This window comes from Hippocampus zosterae, chromosome 18 (genome assembly GCF_025434085.1).
Source record: "Hippocampus zosterae strain Florida chromosome 18, ASM2543408v3, whole genome shotgun sequence".
Lineage (NCBI taxonomy): Eukaryota > Metazoa > Chordata > Actinopteri > Syngnathiformes > Syngnathidae > Hippocampus > Hippocampus zosterae.
This window is the reverse complement of record NC_067468.1, coordinates 2,542,250-2,553,136: the sequence shown is the minus strand read 5'-3', so window position 1 is coordinate 2,553,136 and position 10,887 is coordinate 2,542,250. Positions and strand designations below refer to the sequence as shown.

At 44.9% G+C, this 10,887-nt stretch overlaps 1 long non-coding RNA gene across 1 annotated transcript; it reads right to left on the bottom strand.

Annotated features, from left to right (window-relative positions):
• Window positions 1-4,566: 4,566 nt before the first annotated feature.
• On the bottom strand, window positions 4,567-9,193 carry LOC127590732 (uncharacterized). Its single transcript, XR_007959743.1, has 2 exons — window positions 8,950-9,193; window positions 4,567-4,749 (listed from the first exon to the last, which is right to left on the bottom strand). It is a non-coding gene; the product is annotated as an uncharacterized LOC127590732 (long non-coding RNA).
• Window positions 9,194-10,887: the final 1,694 nt, after the last annotated feature.

Genomic DNA, 10,887 nt, shown 5'->3' with positions numbered 1-10,887 from the left:
TAAAAACTGTTTAACAATATTGTTGTTCAATGTAAAGAATGTCAGCCAAGGTTGGCCCCCCGCCATTTTACCACATAAAATCTGGCCCCCTTGGCAAAAAGTTTGGACACCCCTGGCCTATACGTACAAACCAGAGCTCTATGAGCCACTTTATGCAAAAAGCTATAAACCCAGCAAAACAGAACACAATTGACTAGGAACTGGGTAAAATAATAATACATTTTATTTAGAAGCGCCTTTCAAGGCACCCAAGGACACTTTACAATATCAAAGAACACAAAACAATACGGGTTGAGCAGAGGCACCCAAAACGCGCTAGCGTTCACTCAACCCGAAAGTCAGAAAGAAACCACAAGAGAGGGAGAGGGGGAGAAAAAAAACACGCTCGAACTACCCTCATTTTGAGGATAATTTGAGTGAGGCAAAAAACTCCTGCACAAGCATATGACAGTTACAACAGGTCACAAGACATAAACAATGAAGACGGTGAAACAAGGGAATGTATGAGGGAGGGGGTGATGGTGGGAGACTAGCTTCCGTGCTTATTTTTATCAGGGGAAGGTTGAGATAGCAGATGTTGTTTTGGTAGCAGACTGCCCAAGAATTTAAAACAGCCTTGAGTCCGTGGCTTATGTCTCTTTAGTGGTGTCGATCAGCCAAATCCGTGATTTCAGTCAATATTTGAGCACGGGATTCCAGTTTCTCCAAGTTGTTGTCCATCCTGCAGTGACGCTCCAAAACCGCAACAGTTTGTGGTTGAGCACAGTCTGAGTCTGAGTGTTGGACATCCGCGTTATGCCATCCTTAGACCGGCAGCCTCTTCCAATAGAGCCGCTCCCGTCGGTTGAATTTTTCGATAGATCAGGAAACTGCTCACACCAAACAGCAGCATACCTGTTATCGGAAGGCCGAAAATGTAGATGTCGTCCACATCCTCAACGGACAGTGTTGACAGCCACACCATTCTCCGCTTCCTCCAAGTATCTAGGGTGTACTAGAAAACAGCACATGGACTGAGTGGCGAGCAGGGAAGGGTGGGGGTGGGGGATAGGAGCAGACAGCATAAGCATAAACATGTCAGTTACATGCCACTTTGTTGAAATTTTCAAAATGTTGACCTGTTTGCTGGATTGTTTTGAATTCAGTGAAAGACACACTTCTGAAAACTTACCAGAGGAGCTGCTCAAAGCGGCCAAAGAGAGGGATGTGGAAAACAAAGTAGTTTGCTGCGTTAGCGACAATTCAGCTAATATCAACGCAATTAAAACTCTGAAATGGACTCATCACCCATGTCTTGCACACATCCTTAACCTCTTTGGAAGAGATGCTCTGAAGGTGAAGAAACCCACTGCGGACAAATTGAAGGGGACAGTGGAATTTTTCCACCTTTCACATGCTAAAACGGGTCCTCGAGTCCAAGGATGCAGTCATCTTTACCCAGGCTGTGATCAATGCACCTGTTGATCCTCTGCGGCAAGAGGAATAGGAGTTACTGCAGGAGGCGTGTACTGTTCTGGAGCCATTTGAGCAGGTCACTGTGGGCAGACAGGTCCAGTGTACAAATGTTATCACATTCAATGTTAGTATTATTCAATATTATCATTTTTATTACTTGTTATTTTTGCATTATTAATATGAAAGGCAGATTAGACACGACCAGAAATAATCATATGTACTGCTAAAAAAAGCATAATTTTATCTTTTTGTTTACTCTTTTTCAGCTATGTTACAGCCTCTAAAATGTTGATCCTGTGCAAGGGTTTTCAGAAAGTGACAGCTGAGCATCAGACCAGACTAACCACAGCGAAAGTGAAAGAGTTCATGGATGATCTCTGTGCATCCATGGACAGAAAATTCCACATAATGGAATGGAACACTGTTCTGTCAGAAACCACCATTCTTGACCCAAGATTCAAGAAGCTGGCCTTCACTGACAATCGAGCGGTTGATGAAGCTCTTCAGAGAATAACTGAATATCACTACAAGGCGGAATCCTTCATCAGATGCAATTCTGGAAGTGAGATCCTATCTTGAGGAGCCCCTTTTCCAGAGAAGTGCAGACCCTTTGAGCTGGTGGGAGGCCAAAGATTCAGTGTATCCACGTCTTACATGTGATGACACAGAGGCTGTGAATTGGAGCAACATCTGTCCCCTCAGAGAGAATCTTCTCCAAAACAGGGCAGATATTAACAGAGAGCAGAAAACGGATCAACCCCTCAAAGCTGATGCACTTGGTTTTTCTGAATGCCGATCTTCTCTAAGGACTAGCTAAAACTTTTACCTGGATGCTGCTCTTTTCTTTTGGTTTTACAAATTTTAATTTACAATTTGTTGTGTGGTAATCAAAGCTTACTTTTGTTGTCTTACTGGAAATAGTTAAAAGCTTATATATAGACACAATCAGAAATTTGAACTTTTTGTTTACCTTGTTTTGAGAAGGGTCTTTGTTTTTATACTTAACTAGCTGGTTCGCCGCCCTCCGGGCGGCTCATCAGCTAGTTCCTGCGGAAGGCTGGTAAGGTGGTGGTTCGCCGCCCTCCGGGCGGCTCATCAGCTAGTTCCTGCGGAAGGCTGGTAAGGTGGCCCTTCGGCCCACAAAAGTGTTGTTGCTTGGTTCAACTTTTTGTTCATCTTCATTGCTTATCGCGAAAATAAAGAGATGTTTAGCTCTACTAAATAGCTAACAATTTTATTGCAATGCTTGTGGGTAGACAACATTTTTTCGCTAAGATGCCCGCGCGATCGTAGTGAGCCACTGCCTGAGCGGCGCAGTGGCGGCGCGCAGAAGTAGGTACGTTTTTAAAAGGGACAGACGGAAGGACAGACCGCGTGCGGGACGACGCGCAATATATATATAGATAATTTATAGTTTGTAGCACTCCATGTTGAACTCCATGTTGAGTGTGTTCAGAAGAATATAAATAAAGCCCATCCATCCATCTTCAACCGCTTATCTGAGGTCAGGTCGCGTGGGGAGCAGCTTTAGCAGGGAAGCCCAGACTTCCCTCTACCCAGCCACTTCTTCAAGCTCTTCCTGGGGGATCCCGAGGCGTTGCCAGGCCAGTTGGGTGACTTAGTCTCTCCAGGATGTCCTGGGCTATCCTCTGGGTCTCCGCCCGGTATGATATGCCCGGAACACCTCACCAGGAAGGCGTTCAGGAGGCATCCGAATCCGATGCCCAAGCCACCTCATCTGGCTCCTCTCGATGTGGAGGAGAAGCGGCTCGACGATGAGCCCCTCCCGGATGACCGAGCTTCTCACCTTATCTCTAAGGGAGAGCCCGGACACCCTGCGGAGGAAACTCATTTCGGCCGCTTGTATCCTGGATCTCCTTCTTCCGGTCATGACCCATTGTCACGACTCGGACAAGCTGAGTTAAGTCTGGATCCCAAAAACGTAGATGTAAACAAGGTCTCCGTAACAAAAATAGGTTTTAATGCTTATAATCGCACCGACAAAGAGGTAACATAAAGCGCTGGTCAAAACAAGGACCAGAGAGAACATAAACGAATAACAAAAAGCGCTTGCACGAAAGGCAAGGGAGAAAATTAAAGACCGCCAATACAAACTAAAACAATGTATCAAAATACACGCGAGCGTAAAGCCAAATCACTAAACCAAAAACCTACTTACAAAAAGCAGGTGTACCAAAGTTGCAGAACGCGAAACACGACGAGGTCAATAGCAAAATAGTCCATGAGCAGCGAGAATAGCAATACCAGAAACAATACTCCGACACAGGTGCAATGCAGAAGAGGCCTTAAATACAGAGTTCCCAAATTATAGATTGGCAGCAGGTGCGTACAGAAGTCCGCTCATGCCACCTGCTGGCCAGACCAAAACAGTATCATGACACCCATAGCTCGTGACCATAGATGAGGGTTGGAACGTAGATCGACCGGTAAATTGAGAGCATTGCCCTTTGGCGCAGCTCCTTCTTTACCACGACAGACCGATACAAAGTCCGCATCACAGAAGATGCTGCACCGATCCGCCTGTCGATCTCTCACTCCTTCCTCCCCTCACTCAAGAACAAGACCCCAAGATATTTAAACTCCATCACTTGGGGCAAGATCTCCTCCCTGGACCTGACAATCCTGTCTGGAAGAAAATCAAAACCTGGATGGCACAAAATTTCTTGAAATTCAATGAAAAAAAGGTAATATTGTTTGGTCCCAGTGGCCCTTTTACATCCCGTCCTGTAGACTTGGGCCCCCTGTCTTTTGATCTTAAGTCAACAGTCTCAAACTTGGGCCTTAAACTGGGCAGTGATTTCAAACTTGATCAGCAAATTGGTGCCGTTGTTAAATCCAGCTTAGACAAAATAAAACCTCTCCTCTCTTATGAACACTTTGAGACAGAAATTTATGCCTTTGTCTCATCCCGGCTCGATTACTGGAATTTCCTTACTTTGGAGTCAGCCAGTCCTCCAATAAGTGCCTTCTGCTGGCCCAAAATGCCGCTGCTCTGGCTTGACTGGTACTGGTAAGAGGGAGCACATAACTCCTACTCTGGCATCCCTTCACTGGCTCCCCAATCCTTTTAGAGTTATTTTCAAGATCCTCTTATTTGTTTTCAAATCTCTGAATAATCTCGCGCCACCTTACCTCTCTGAGCTCATCCGCCCCTACACACCTGCCCGGCGCCTCAGGTCTGTGGACCAGACATTATTAGAAGTACCAAGAACTAAACTGAGGCTCAGATGGGATCGAGCCTTTTCTGTTGCTGGTCCCTCTCTCTGGAATGACCTCCCACTGAACATTCGGCAAGCCTCCTCGCTGCCCATCTTGAAAACCCTCCTCAAAACTCACTTGTATTCTTTGGCATTCGACTCAGCATGACTTAGATTTGTTCTTGGTTTTACTGTTTGGTGCTTTCTACCGCCTTTATTACCGATTTGTCTTACTGTTTATTGTGCATGTTAAAATTGCTCCACGTACAGCACGTTGTATGCAGCGATGGCTGTTGGAAAGTGCTCTATAAATACTGTTGACTTGACTTGACTGATCTGGAGGGAGCACTCCACCCTTTTCCGACTGAGGACCATGGTTTCAGATTTGGAGGCGCTGATTTTCATCCCAACCGTTTCACACTCCGCTGCGAAACGCTCCAGCGAGACCTGGAGAGCCCTGTTTGAAGGATCCAACAGTATCACATCATCTGCAAAAAGCAGAGATGCAATACTGAGGCTACCAAAACGGACCCCCTAAATGCCTCGGCTGCGCCTAGAAATTCTGTCCATAAAGGTTATGAACAGAATCAGCGACGAAGGGCAACCTTGGCGGAGTCCTACCCTCACTGGAAACGATTCCGACTTACTGCCGGCAATGCGAACCAAACTCTGACATCGGTGGTATAGGGACCGAACAGCCCGTATCAGGGGGTTCGTTGCTCCATACCCACGAAGCACCCCCCACAGAATTCCCCGACGGACATGGTCAAACGCCTTCTCCAAGTCCACAAAGCACATGTAGACTGGTTGGGTGAGTTCCCACATACCCTCTAGGACCCTGCTAAGGGTGTAGAGTTGGTCCACTGTTCCACGGCCGGGACGAAAACCACACTGCTCCTCCTCAATCTGAGACTCGACTTCCTGACGGACCCTCCTCTCCAGCACCCCTAAATAGACCTTACATGGGAGACTTCGGAGTGGGATCCCTCTGTAGTTGGAAAACACCCTCCGGTCCCCCTTTTTAAACAGAGGGACCACCACCCCGGTCTGCCAATCTAGAGGCACTCTCCCCAATGGCCACTCGATGTTGCAGAGGCGTGTCAACCAGGACAGCCCCACAACATCCAGAGCCTTGAGCCTGTTCTCATCCACCCCTGGGGGCCCTGCCACCAAGGAGCATAAATAAAGCCATATAAATAATGAATATTTGATACACTGTTAACTATTTTTTACATTAGTCATTTGTTTTACACATAATTTTACATTATTTTTGGTAGTAAATGAATTTAAGCGACAAAAAAAGTGAGGATCCCTTTGGGAGCCGCAAGAGTGAGTCTTTTTAGTGAGCCGAGCCTAAAGACTCTGTAAAAAGAGCCAGAATTTCCAAACCTAATCTGTATGTTAGGGAGGGAGGAGAAGAGTCCTCTTTTTATTTTGTAATTTTAATGTTTTAATTGCACTTTTCAGTTGCACTTTTATGTTTGAAAAGTGCTATCCAAATTCACTTTGATTGATTGACCTGGCTCTTCCAATCACCTTCATTCTAAATCTAAACCATAATTCCACGTGTTTGTCTTGTGTCTATCAGACATCAGCAAAGATGTTTTTCCTGAGCGGCTGGATGCAGAGCCTTCTCACATTAAAGAGAAAGAGGAGAAAAATTAGGTTTCCCACTTGAAAGAGGAAGAGGAGCAGCAGGCCCATTATATTAAAGAGGGGTAACTAGAGCACCCTTGCATGAAAGCGGAGGTGGTTGAGCCTCCGTACATCAAAGAAGAGGAGGAGGGGAAGGAGGAGGTTATCTGCAAGGTGCCATTTACTGGTTTCCTTCTGAACAGTATAAATGAGGCGGACAGAGAGGCTCCAAGCAGCAGTTCGTATCAATACATGACAGCAAAAGGTGTTGGAAACCACCAGGAAGAATCAAAAGTAGATGGCCTCTTAGCTCCACTGTCGGACAGTGACAACACGTCATAAAATGCAGATGATGATGATGATGATGAAGAGGAGGAAGATGAGTCTGAAGGTAATCTGACATGTAACACTGACTACAAACCATAGAAATGTTCTCACTGTGGGAACATGTCTGCTTTTAAAAGCCCTTGGGAATTACACATCAAAACTCACACTAGTGAGAAACCGTTCACCTATTCAAACTGTGGCCGGAAATTCTCTTGTAAGACAAACTTAAAAAGTCACAAAAGAACCCACACTGGTGAGAAACCGTTTTCCTCCTTTGTTTGTGGCCAAAGATTCTGCTGTAGGGAAAGCTTTAAAAAAGCACATGAGAACCCACACTGGTGAGTAACATAAATCAGCATGTATTGTATTGTATCTTATTATATTGTATTGTATTTTGCCTGCTCAGATCGTGGCCAAAGATTCTCTTAGAAGGCAAACTTAAATAAGCATGACTATCAGTAGTTCAAATTTGTAAATATTTGTAAACCTAAATATCTCCCACCCAGTGCATAGAATCACATTACCACCTTTTGTGCTCTATAGAAGACATTAAGAGCTTTCCAATGATATCAAATATGTCGGGGTGGGGCTTGGTTACCTTGACTTCACCGAAGAAGAAAATGGCTTCCCTCAGTGCAAGCACTTTTTATGGGAAGAGGAAAAGTAAGTGTACTTTTTATCAAACACAGAATGTGTTTGTCTTGAAATGCTACTGGCATTTTATTTATAAGATTGTATTCTGTCAAAAGCGGTCAAGAGAGCCAAATTGACATTTTATTTATTTTCTCCTAGTTGTCTTTCCTGAACTTGAGGACTGCGTTCTTACTTTTTGGAAACTATTTTTTCTGGGAAGGGGTGTTGCTTTGACGGACATGTCAGCTAGCTCCCATTGGGTGCTCTTTTCCTCATGGTTCTTGAAGCCATTGAAGCCTTTTTGCATGTTTAGCTTAAACTATGTCAGAATTTGTTGTCCGCAGGACCGAATTGGGGAACAGTCCTGATCGACTCCCCTTACTAACGGGCCCGAACCCCCGACTTACTGCCGGCAATGCGAACCAAACTCTGACATCGGTGGTATCGTGACCAAACAGCCAGTATCAGGGGGTTCGGTACCCCATACCTACTAAGCACCCCCCACGGAACTCCCAGAGGGACACGTTCAAACGCCTTCTCCCAGTCCACAAAACACCTGTAGACTGGTTGGGCAAATTCTCACATACACTCGAGGACCATGCTAAGGGTGTCGAGCTGGTCCACTATTACACGGCCGGGACGAAAACCACACTGCTCCTCCTCAATCTGAGGCTCGACCTCCTGACGGACCCTCCTCCTCAGCACCCCTGAATAGACCTTACCAGGGAGGCTGAGGAGTGTGATCCCTTTGATTTAACTGCCGTATTTGATACAGTGGATCACAGTATTCTGCTGACTCGTTTGCAGCACTTGGTGGGCATTGGCAGTAGCGCTCTTGAGTGGTTTAGGTCCTATTTAGCTGACAGAACCTTTTGTGTCAGCCTTGGCGGCTCTGAGTTACATACTGCTCCTCTGTCATGTGGTGTTCAACAGGGCTCAATTCTGGGGCCTGTGCTGTTCTCACTGTATCTGCTTCCATTGGGTTCTATCTTAAGGAAACATGGTATTTCCCTCCACTGCTATGCAGATGACTGTCAGATCGATGTCCCACTGAGCAAAAAATACACTTTCGTGTTAAGGCCAATTTTATTCTGTTTGGAAGAAATCAAAACTGGATGGCACAAAATTTCTTGAATTTCAGTCAAAAGAAGACAGAGGTGATTTTGGTCCCAGTGGCCCTTGTACATCCCATACTGGAGACTTGGGCCTCCTGTCTCCTTATCTTAAGTCAACAGTCTTAAACTTAGACCTTTAGCTGGACAGTGATTTCAAACTTGACCGGCAAAGCTTCTTTCACCTTAGACAGCTGGCCAAAGTAAAACCTCTCCTCTCTTATGAACACTTTGCGACAGAAATTTATGCCTTTGTCTCATCCCAGCTCGATTACTGCAATTTCCTTTACTTTGGAGTCAGCCAGTCCTCCAATAAGCGCCTCCAACTGATCCAGAATGGCATCCCTACACTGGCTCCCCATACATTTGAGTTATTTTCAAGATCTTATTTGTTTTCAAATCTCTGAATAATCTCGCACCACCTTACCTCTCTGACCTCATCCGCTCCTACACACCTGCCCGGCGCCTCAGGTCTGCGGAGCAGACATTATTAGAAATACCAAGAATACAACTGAAGTTCAGACGGAATCGAGCCTTTACTGTTGCTGGTCCCTCTCTTTGGAAATGACCTCCCACTGAACATTCGGCAAGCCTCCTCGCTGCCCATCTTTAAAACCCGCCTCAAAACTCACTTGTATTCTTTGGCATTTGACTCAGCATGACTTAGATTTGTTCTTGGTTTTACTGTTCGGTGCTTTCTACCATCTTCTACCGATTTGTTGCTTTACTGTTGTTTATGTTAGTTGCTCCATGTACAGCACTTTGTGTGCAGCGATGGCTGTTTGAAAGTGCTCGATAAATACAGTTCAGTTGAGTTGATAAAAGTAAACACTATTCAACGATAACAATCGGAGCAGGCAATCATTCCAATGTTCACACACAAAAAATATTATTAAATAAATCTCGTGTCGCGCCCCGGTGGTCACAGTGCAGAGGTACCGGGTTCAATTCCCCAGATGGATTTTCGCCTCTGAGTGTCCTGTGATTGGCTGGCATCCAGTTCAGGGTGCTCCCCGCCGACTGCCCAAAGACAGCTGGGATAGGCTCCAGCATCCCTCGCGACCCTTGTGTGGATGGATGGGTGGATGGATAAATCTCATCTTCAAATTCATAAAATATTCACATCATTACTTTCATGTGTCAACGGATGGTTTGAGTTCGTTGAGACCTCAGAGGGAAGCTTTTGGAGAGACAGATGGGAAAAAAAGGCTGTCCGTCTCCCCTTCAAGCAACCACTCGGGTGCCATATTGTCTTGTCCAGGGAAACCAAAACAACAAGAATGATTAAAAGTGATGAGATTTATATGAGAAAAAAAAACATGGAGAGACACGAATCACAGATCGGTCAAGGGAGCCTTATCCCCGCCCTGCATCCAGTGCTCACTCATTATCTCATGCTTATCTAATGCATCTCATTTTCTTCTCGTCAGTACAATCTGAGTTTTGAGCAGCTACACAGAATACAATCCAGTGCATAAACAGGCAACTTTTCTTATCTGCAAAATAACTGGTCAGCATTCAATGGCACAGAGAGTTCCTGACATTTTAGCACTGATTCCCAATACAAACCCTTCACACTCCACAATGCAGTGGGCTGGCAGTCAAGAGTAGAATTTGCGCTCTGGACTTGTCCACCACTCAAAAATGTGCAATGTCACACTCTGTACAAGTCTTTTCACAAATAACCAAGGATAAAAAAATGGAATAAAACACCACCATGAATAAAAATAAATAAAGAAAAAAAAAATCCACCATAATGTTTGATGCCGGTAATGTCACATATTGAGTTGTAACCTGAACTCATCTAGCTCTCCAAGTAACCTTCATTATAATTATAAATCATAATTCCACGTATGTTTTTCTTCTCCTGTCTTGCAGAGATCGGCAAAGATGTTTATCCTGAGCAGCTGGATGCAGAACCCCTTCATATTAAAGAGGAAGAGGAGAACAATGAGGTCTTCCACTTTAAACAAGACAAGCAGGCCCTTTACTTTAAAAAAGAGGAGGAGCTCGAGCACCCTTGCACGAAAGATAGATACATCACATCATCAAACATTGATGATGTTGAGGAAAAGGAAGATAATGAGTTAGATGGTGATCTAAGATGTCACACTGACAACAAACCCTGGAAATGTTCTCGATGTAGTAAAATGTTTGCTTATCAGAGTCAATTGAAAATACACATGAGAACTCAAACCGTTCACCTGTTTAGTCTGTGGCTGGAAATTCTCTCATAAGGTAAACTTAATTCACCACACAAGAACACACACTCGTGCAAAACCTTTTGCCTCTTCAGATAGTGGCCAAAGATTCTCTTGGAAGGGAGACTTAAAAGTACACACAAGAATCCACACTGGTGAGAAAGCTTTTGCCTGTTCAGATTGTGGCCAAAGATTCTCTCGGAAGGGAAGGTTAAAAAGTCACGTTAGAACCCACACTAGTGAGAAACCTTTCGTCTGTGCAGATTGTGGCCAAAGATTCTCTCAGAATGCACGCTTGAAAATGCA